We start from the raw sequence: 10204 nt of genomic DNA on the forward strand, positions 1-10204 counted from the left end.
CACTCAGTAGCTAAGTCATTTGTCGGTATGCTATTTGTTTCTAAAATCCTACATGCATGTATAAAAAGTAGTACTACAATTTCACAGACTGCGTTTGGTATGAAATGTTTGAAACAGTGTGAACTGTACGTGGGTGGGAACGTTAAGGGGACGATGGTTAACGTATTTCCTCATTCCTGGATTTACCTGCTCTTATGATAAAATCTAAATATTTGGATAATTTTTGAAGAGACCTCATTTATATGAAAGTGAAACTGTTATGAGAAACATAAATAAAGCTGTTCAGATGCTGGGAGGCAAAAGGAAGAGTGACTGGTGAGTAATGGGGGAGAGTGAAGCGCGTGCCTGGAGTGAGAGTCTCCGGAGACAGGTGGACAGTCCCGGGCTGGCACCTGCTGGGTTTTAACGGGCTCGCTCTTCCAGTCCCCATCTATTTGCTCCCATGGTGTGGAAGCCATTCTGAGCATTTTGACTTGTTCTGAGCTTCAGGAAGTGACTTTGCAGCATTGATCTATGTGCTGGCCCTGACTAGGGAAGTGCTTGGAGGAGCTTCTTCGTGGCTCTGTGAGTACAAAGGTTACTTACTCAAATCCTTTTAATCACACATGTTGGAGCCATAAAGAATCATCTTCTGTATTCTGTTCTATAGAAGGATAAGCCTCCGGTGAATTGCAGTTAATCAAATCTACAAGAGAAGAATGTATCCTAAAAGCTTAATTAAATATGGAATGGGTGAGACTTTGCTCTCTTATGCTTTCACTTTAATTCCAGATAAGAAAAAAGGAGACAGCAGTGTTCAACTGAAAGTGAGTGGGTTGGAACCAAACATAATTTACCATCGATCATAATGATCTCTTACCCGCAGACCATATTTTAAGGAGAACAAAGTACTTTTACACCAATTATATAATTTATTCCTGCCAGTAACCTTTACAGAAGGACAGATATTGGGAATATTTTTAGTATGTTTATTTTTCATTATAAAAGCAATATATTTGCATACTTCAAAATTTATGAAATAGAGAAAAGGAGGGGAAAATAAAGCAATATTCCATTATTTCTGTTTAGTCTTTAAAAAGGTGTCCTTTTCTTATTATATTGCTTAATCAGTTTGAATCTCTTCACCCAAGCATTTGCCTGTGTTTTTCTATATTCTTTATAGTCATGACTTTTAATGGATTTATCATATTTTACTCTATATTTCATTCATTTTCAATTTTTTTGTTATTCTAAATAAAACTGAGAGGAACATTTCAGTTCACATAATTTTTGGTATTGAGGATTTTTTTTCCCTTAAGACTAAATTCCTAGATGTAGAATTATTGGGGCAAAGGACGTGAACATTTATAGCATTATTGACTTTTACTACCAAATTGTTTTTCAAAGGGTTGTGCAAGCAGCAAATATACTGGTTCATAAGTACTAAGTCTCTACATGCTTGCCAGAAATAGGAAATAGGAATTTTTAAATTACTAATTTAATATGTGAAAAACAATTTTTCATTGATATTCTCATTTTCAGTCTTACTACTATGAAGTTGATCATCTTTCCATGTTTACTTTCCAGTTATATTTGACGGGACAGACATTTTTATGCTCATTGTACAAATGAGGAAACAGGTTCAGAGAAGTTGTGTCTTGCCTGTGGTGACACAGCCAGTGAGTGGCATGTTGAGTGTGGATCCGAGGCTCTGATTCTCCACCCAGGCCGGGTCTGAGGATTAGTCCCGGCTCGGCCACCGTCTCCCTGGGGAAGTCTTCTCCTTTCCTCGAGCCTCACTCTCTATCTGCAAAATGAAGCACGTGGACCGGAATCAGCAGTTTTCATTTTAAAATATAATTAAGTTGATGATTTTCTTTAAATGAATCTTGTGCTGAAACTTAATATATGAAACTGCTAAAGCAAAGTTCCTCTGAGTTGACTGGCAAGGGGACTGGCTGTGAGGGCCCCTCCTCCCTCTCTGACTTTCCATAGGACATTCCAAGGCTTCACTGAGACACTTAGACATCATCTCATCCAAGGATTTCTCCCCCAGTTTATTGAGATGCAATTGACCGCCGGCACTGTGAGGTTAAGGCGTACAGCATGATGAGTGGACTCACACACACTGCGAGATGACCCAGTGGTTTTCAAGCAGGGCTCCACTACCCCACGTAGCTTTGATATTCTGCCAACTGTAATAACTCAGACTTCCCAGGATATATTTTAAACTTATTTTCATGTCACTTTGCTAACTCGCCCACAAGTGACTGCTCTCTGGGAATCCCATTTCTGATGGTAAAGGGTTCATGATATAGTGCAAAGAAAGCTGGGTTTAGAGACAGGACACCTGGGCTCCTTCTTCCGATTTCACATGGCCTCTCTGTTAGTTTCTCCATCTAAATTGGAAAGAACTGTCTCTGATTCTCCAAACTTGTAGAGTTGTTGTGAGGGTCACAAAATGTTAAGCCATGTCTGTGCTCTCCTTTTCTCTTTCCAAGCACTTGGTGGGCTGATGTCCCTGCCTGTTTTGAAGCTGGACACAGCCATGTGATTGATGAGCTAGTGATGCCCCTGGAAGTGACCAGTGTCATTTCTGGGTGGAGGCTGTAAGAGCCAACACACAATTCACCAGCTTCCTTCCCCCTTGCTGCAGTGATGATGGAAGCACATGTCAAAATTAGACCCTGGTTCGCTCGGGTCTGAGAGGGACCACTACGAGCAGAGACTCTGGCATAGTCAGACTGTCCTGGAGCATAATCAAGAAACCAAAGTTTGTTGTGTTAAGCCCTGAGCTATCAAAGTCATCTGTTATTACAGCAAAACCTAGTCTATCCTAACTAGTGCAGTGTGTGTGATGACAGTTAACATTGCCCATGAAACTTGTTCCTCATTTCTAGAGTTACTGAGGCCCAGAAGTCCCTGAAAACCTAGAAAACATAATTCCCTAAAGATTAGTTTTGAACTGCACAGTTCAAAACACATCTAGCCATCACCCAAGATTTGTAAAATCTTTTCTCTTGCATGTTTGCAGCCAAGATGGTTAGTGAAGCAAAGCCTTGGCCAGGTCTTCGCCCCTCCGCCCTCCCCAGACGCGGAATCTTCGCCCCTCCGCCCTCCCCAGACGCGGAATCTTCGGGAGCTGACAGAATGACTGGTATTTTTCCCCCACAGATTTAAGATGTATAAACTAATCTCTTACTAATCCTCTTATTCTCCCAGCGAGTCCAGGAAATCAGTGAGTTAAGCATTGCAGAGCACACACGGTTTATGAGAGCAATATGCTGGGAAAGAAGCTGGCTTGCAGAAAGATTTCACCTGTGCTTTATCTCAACACAGTTGCCATATTACAAAAATGGCGCTTTGAGTTGGGTTACTGATAAGGAATAAATTCATCCTGACCTTACAAAGCTTGAAGGTGATGCTTTGTAGAAGTTACAAAGGAGAGCGTCACCCGGTACAGGCAGCCTTGCAGTGGGGCTGGCCCTTTACCAACACCGACAGATCTGGCGCAATTCATAGCACCTTCTGGGCCTCAGCTCCCTCATCTGTAAGATAAAACTCTAATTCCTGACCTACTGCTTCAGGACAAAATGAGACTACACATATGAGATTGCTTTAAAAAAGAAAGGCTGCTTTTGTAATGAATTGTTACTAGCTGAAATTTCTATTTGGTTTGTTTGAAAGTTTAGTTACTCAGACTCTTGAAGGAGAATAAAATTCGCCACTCCAAAAGTGTCTAACATGAGGGTTATTTTAGGCTGATTATTTTTAAGAAACAAAATACTCAGAAAGTTTTCCGTGTTACCTTCTCCTTAACTACCTAGACTAATTCAGATGAGAACCTGTTTCAGGAAGAGAGCTACCATCATAACATGAAGCCAGTGGTGGACGGGGAACATGCGAAGCCTTCCTGTGGGGCCCCCTCTGTGCTCCTTGCTTCTGTGTGGCTGAGCAAACACTTGTTTACCAAGCATTTGTCCTTTTTCACCTACCTGTGAATTGCCCTCCTCCTCTTTGAAGTGGCTGACTCTCCTCAAGCCCAACATCTCTTTTGTCTTTAGCTGAGGATGGTATTTAAGGTGAGGGCTTCAGCTGTTTTGGATAGTTACTCAGTTTTCCTGGGTTTCTCCTGTGTATACATGTTAGCAAACTTGTGTTTGTTTTTTTCCTGTTAACCTGTCCTTTATCACTGGGGGTATCTCAGCCAAAAAATCATGAAAGGTAGAGGGAAAATTATTTTCTTCCCTAACACTCTTTAAGTTGCAGGGAACATTTTCAACTTGTCTTAAAAACACTATAAAAACATTTAAGAGAAAGTGTGGAAGGAAATTTGATTGCACATATAAGCAGAAACTCCAGGGCCTCAGGGCTGCTCTTGGCTCTACCTCACCTGTGTTTCCTTCGCGGGCAGCTTCCCTCTGCATGGGAGCCTCTGCCGTCTCAGCGTCAGGACCGGGCATGCTTCTTGGCACTGAGGCCCTGCATCTGCTTACACTCGGTGCTATTTGGCTTAGCTGGGTCTACGTGTTTATCCCTGGACATATGAGGGGAGGAGATCCCATTCTTATGGGGAGAGGTGGCTCCCCAAAAGAAAACTGAAGAGCTGTAACCAGGCTGGATGACCAAAACCAGTGGATGTCCACCACAGAAGGTGAAAGTATTCTTCTACCTTCCTTCTTGAGTCCAGAACTCTGAAAAGATGGACAGCCACTCTAGCAGCCTTGGCGTGGGGCCTAACACACAGCACTTCTTGACAATTTAGCTATTAATCCCCTTGAACTCAGGGCTCATGGTTCTTTAGGAAAGCCTTTGGAGACCTTCTCGCAGGAGCTGCAGCCACATAGCCAGAACTATGAGCTGTGATGAGAGGAAGAGGAAAGGCTGTCATCTGTGATGTTGAATTGCAGGAAAGCTTTTTTTTAAAACTCTACTATTCATTCTGTAATCTGCTGAAGTGCACACTGGAAATAATTTCTAGTAGAATCCATATGGACCCAGTAACTGGCATTCAGGAGGAACAAATCCCTTCACGTGACACCTCTCCCAAGTGCCCTGTCCACCTGAGAAGGGGCCGAGGCAAACTGATTCCAGCAGACGTACACCGGGCATGGAGTAAGGGGCTGGGGGATGGTATGGGTGGGGGAGCAGTGGGCCTTGCCCCAGGGGGATTCTAATGTTATTAGAGATGAAACTTCAACACAGGAAAAAGCTAGAGACCATCAGAGACACATTAGAGGTAATTGAGTATGCAGTTTGCAAAGGGTGCTGTGGGTTCAAGGAAGGGAGGAAGCAAGTTTACTCGGGGTGCAGAGGAAGACCCCACGAGGAGGGCTGAGAGATGGTTGAAAGCCATGACATTTACCATGATTGCATTCTCCCTGTGATACAGGAGGGGAAACAGTTCCTCTACGTGGATTCAGCTTCCTCTGAGCCATTTCCCGAACCAACAAGAGGGACCACATCCTCCTCTATTATGAGAATGCATGAGGTGGGCGCCTGAACCACACAAACAGATGCCTGACTCCAGGTGGCCAACCGGTGACCTGAGCACGAGCCCAGTGCCTGACCTCCAGGAAGTGACTACCTTGCCCAGAGACTGACCATCCCCAGCTGCCAACCTCACTCCCCACTTCAACCACTATAACGAGTACCCCCGACCTCACCCAGGGCTGGCTGGTCAGTTTCCGCCCCATCAGTCTGGCCTGCTCGCCTTCCTTAGGTAGATTAGTTTACTTTTTCTCTGATCTGCCTGGCTTTTGTCTCTCAATAAACTTGCCTATTGTCTCCTGACCCGCTCTTGAATTCTTTCCTGCTCTAGGTCAAGAACTCACACTAAGGGCCGGGTCTGACTCGGGACCCGGGTCCCACTCCATCTGGTATCAGTCTTGTGCCTGGCATGCTGAGCACTTTGCATCTTTCTGTGCATTCTCTCGGTTTCTGTCCTCTGCAGCTGTACGGGGTGGGTACTAATGAGACTCTCATTTTACAAATGGGGGCCTAGGCTCGGAGACATTAAGGCCGCCCACACAGAAATAGCAGAGCCAAAACCAGTGGTCTAAACATCACCTACTGCTTCACTCTCAGCTTCTCCTGCAACAAGGCTTGATTCAAGGTTTTGTTGACAACAACCGTAATGATCCTGGCTCTTGGCTGAGGACGTGCAGCAAGAGCAACTCAAATGAATGGTTTAGCCACAGGCTTGACAATTATTTTAAATTAACGTTTTTTAGTGATTCAGTGTTTTTATATTATAATATTGTTTTTCACATTAAAAAAGTGAATTAAACTTTTAAAGTTTTAAAATAAATATTACAATTTGTTATAATTATTCCACTATAGAAAAATTTCCATGAAAATTTAGAATTTCTGTTTAAGTTATGCTGTAGGTTTGACTTTTTATTTTATTTTTATTTATTTATTTATTTTTTTTTTTTGAGGAAGATTAGCCCTGAGCTAACATCTACCACCAATCCTCCTCTTTTTGCTGAGGAAGATTAGCCCTGAGCTAACATCTACCACCAATCCTCCTCTTTTTGCTGAGGAAGAGTGGCCCTGAGCTAACATCCATGCCCATCTTCCTCTACTTTATTTGTGGGACGCCTACCACAGCATGGTGTGTCAAGAGGTGCCATGTCCGCACCTGGGATCCGAACCTGCAAACCCCAGGCTGCCAAAGCAGAACGTGTGCACTTAACTGCTGCGCCACTTGGCTGGCCTCTAGGCTTTCCTTTTTAAATTGTTACTGTGAAATTAAAATGTTCTGGGAAATCAATACAGTAATTTCCACTGGCCTGGAAACCCCAGTGATCCAGTTCCATCCCAGACATATGTGCAAGATTTCCTCCTTGAAAATTCATGGTGAACATTTGTGTTTAACACTTAGGTTCTGAAACGCCAGTAGTCGTAACTTGTTCAATTCTATTTAAACCACCATTTTTCAAATTTATTTGATCACAGATGAGACTGAAACGTCAACTAAAAATACTTTAAACAATACAAGACTTCTTATCTTAACAAGTCAAAAACACGGCAGTGACAGAGTTAATTCAGTGGCTTTGCAATGACTTCAAGGAAACAGGCTCCTTCATCTTTCTGTTATGCCATGCAGAGCATACTGGCTTATTCCATAGGTTTTCCCCCTCATGGACACAAGATGGCTGCTACCGTTACAGGCGTCACACATAGGCACAATACTTTTCAGCTGCAAAGAGGGATTTTTAAATGTACTTCTTTGTATCAGAAAAGAACATTTTCCTTAGAAGCAACCTAGCAGAACTCTCACAACTTATTTATAAGAGCTGGGTCACGTGCTTCTGCATCATTTATTTAAGAGTGGGCATCTGGCCAATCCCTGCAGAGGTGAATGAAATAATGATGATCGGCTGGGACCAATCAGAATGAGCCCTCTGGAGCTGCAGAGTCACTTTACCCCTTTCTTAAACAGAGTTGTAGCTCAACACCTAAACAAGTCAATATCCTGTAAGAAAAGACAGAAATGTGAAACAGCTGTTGGGAGGCCAGCCTCAGCGTCTGCCACGACCTGTCCGTTGTCTCCAGGATTAAGGAAAAATGCAACAGAAGTTGGGAAACTCAAAATGTTGGTCTGTTAATAACATCTTTAAGAACATTTTCCTCCCATTTTTGGTTTAATTACCTAGAGATTTGGCTATGCATGATAGGAGTCACTTGTCATTCGTCATTTCTTCCTGTATCTCCTCCATTTTTCACATGGAAATGCAGGACAGCCAGGCCACCCCATTACTGATAGAGCCTGGAAACCATCAGAGCCCCCATTAGTCTACAGATCCTGTTTCAACTAGTGACAGAGCCAGATGGAAAACCCAGGCCCTGGAACCCCTTGTCTGTGGAAGGGGAGACTTCTGGACACTGGCTCCAGTGTGGGCTCTGGACACAAGTAAAGAGAAATGAAAAACCAGGTCAGCTTTCACGCTGTGGAAGCAGTGATGCCCTGTGACATGCCTGCTTCTCCAAAATCTCTTCTGTCCAGATTTACCTGGAGAACGTCCTCAAACGCCCTCTTGACTGAACATGTGCAGACACAGGCTGTCCAGCTCATCACGGTCAATTGTGGATGAAGAGCTAGGGCCAGTCCAGGCTGCACTGCAGGCTGGCTGTCCCCCGGGCCCTGCATGGACAGATGAACAGGAGCGCCTTGGCCTCTCATTTCGTCTCTGGGCTGCAGATCATTTTTTTCCTGTGTACAATAAATGCAACTCTGTCTGTTCTTTCTACAACTAAACTTAATTTCGTTTGTGAGTCCCCATTCTTGGCAGGGATGGAAATTCTAATCAGTTGGGGTTTTGCACGTTCAGGGGTTAATCTAGCTCTGAGGGGCTTCCATAGTGTCAAGGGTCAGGCCCTCAGTGTGGTCATTGTCCTCTCGGCCTCTCTGAGCATATGTCCTAGCCCGAGTCCCCCTGGGAGTGGACCTGCGATAAGGACTTGTATGCAGGTGGTTTATTTGGGAGCCAACACAGTGAGTAACCCAGGGAATGATCAGAGCATGGTGTGTTACCGAGCGGTCACACTGTGGGTAGTGGCACTCAGTCTCACCAGGACGCTTTGAGGAATACGAGGACAGCATCTCAGACTTGTCCATCTGAGCACTGACTATTTCTCCATCGCTTGCTTTCCACCTTGGTTGAGGCTTGTCTCAAGGGCGGGGGTAAACTCCTTTAAACTTCTAGGAGTTCCATGTTCCCATGGCTGAGCTGGGCTCCTTCCTGCCCCCTCCTCCCCCTGCTGGAAGTGTTGGAGAAGCCCCAGCAAAGAAAGTTACAGAAGTACCATGTGCACTTGGTCCAAGACAGTGTCAGCCTGAAGTTTGTCAAAGCTGCACTTGCAGCCGCAGTGAAACCAGGGGTGTGGCCAAGAGGGTGTGAGACAGACAGGCAGGTGTGTAGGGTGTCCTATTCAGTGTATATGACATGTGTGCCCTGTCTGAGCCTCAGTCTCAGGGTATCAGATGTCTTGTGCCAAGTCCCTGCCACCTGGTTGCCCTTCTCCCATGGTAGGCAGCAGACGCTCTGCTCTGGGCCCTGGGTCATGGAAGAGCTGTGTTCCTGCGTGCTCTCTGAGGCTGCTTGGTGTGTCGGTCTGGACCTCCCTGGCACATGTGTTTCCTTTCTAGCATCCTGGGCCTCCCTGCTCCTAATCAGAGGAGGGAGCCCTTGCTCTCGTGAACGCCCACATCTCTGGAGTTTCTATTTTTCCCTCTAGTTGGATCAGAGCAAGGGGTGGGGAGGTGGTGATGGAGCTGGGCGTCACTTTCTCAGCCTCCCCAAGCTCCTGGTGTTTTCTTTCTTCAAAATAAAAGGATATTTTCTAAGTTCTGGGGGTAAAAAACCTGCCTTTTCTGAGCCTAATATTCTATGCCTTGACTTCCATGGGGCCTAAACTTTAAGATTCAAAAATGAAGAACTGGCTCCTGCCTTGGGCTGTCTTCCTCTAGGCCCAGAATCTGAGACCAAGATTTAAGTGCAAGTAGCTCAATTGGGAGGTGATTGTAGGAAGCACCATGGAGAAGTGGAAAAGCAAGATGGGGAAGTCCACAAGCCAGGAACCACTGTGGACAAGTGGGGTTTCCTCCTGCTGGGGAGTGTTGGAGCGAGTGCAGGAGACGACCTGAGTGATCCCACCTGAGGACGGGCAGGGGGCATGTGCCCACCAGCTCCCGTAGCTTCTGGGTGAGAAGTTGTCATTTCCCCAGCACTCCAGGCCTTCACTGGTAGAGAGCTCTCAGGTAAAGAAATGCTATATGGCAAGAGGGGAAAATGGTAAGGCCCCAAAGGGACATGGATGCCGCCCCACAGCCTTGCTCTGTCTCCTTCCCCTGACCATTCTTTCCCTCAGGAAGTTGACAGGAAAGGACCTACTGATTGAAAAGGGGGAAAGGCAAGAGCTACAATAAAGTGGGAAAAACTCTCAGTAATGTTACCTATTGGGAAGACTAATGACGTCTTCCATGAGCAGAAGCGGTGTTTCCATTTGTCTGATTTTAGGGTCTAGACAAATCTCAAAGTGGCCAAGTGTTCACGGTGCCTCCAGGACTGAGGACTTGTCAGCCGGCACACGGGCGATGTGTTCTCAGCTAACGGCAGCCTTACATGGTAACCTTTCAAGTTTTCGGAGCTGGCTCAGCACAGCGGTTAAGAGCTAGACAAACAAGCAAAGCAAAACAAAGCCAGACTCATGGACACAG

The 10204-nt window shown here is 45.2% G+C and overlaps 1 long non-coding RNA gene across 1 annotated transcript; it reads left to right on the forward strand.

Moving 5' to 3' along the window:
* The first annotated feature begins 284 nt into the window (after nt 1-284).
* On the forward strand, nt 285-6281 carry LOC139042165 (uncharacterized). Its single transcript, XR_011498490.1, has 3 exons — nt 285-315; nt 3014-3136; nt 5372-6281. It is a non-coding gene; the product is annotated as an uncharacterized lncRNA (long non-coding RNA).
* The last annotated feature ends 3923 nt before the right edge of the window (nt 6282-10204 follow it).

Source organism: Equus asinus, chromosome 26 (genome assembly GCF_041296235.1).
Source record: "Equus asinus isolate D_3611 breed Donkey chromosome 26, EquAss-T2T_v2, whole genome shotgun sequence".
NCBI classification, from domain to species: domain Eukaryota; kingdom Metazoa; phylum Chordata; class Mammalia; order Perissodactyla; family Equidae; genus Equus; species Equus asinus.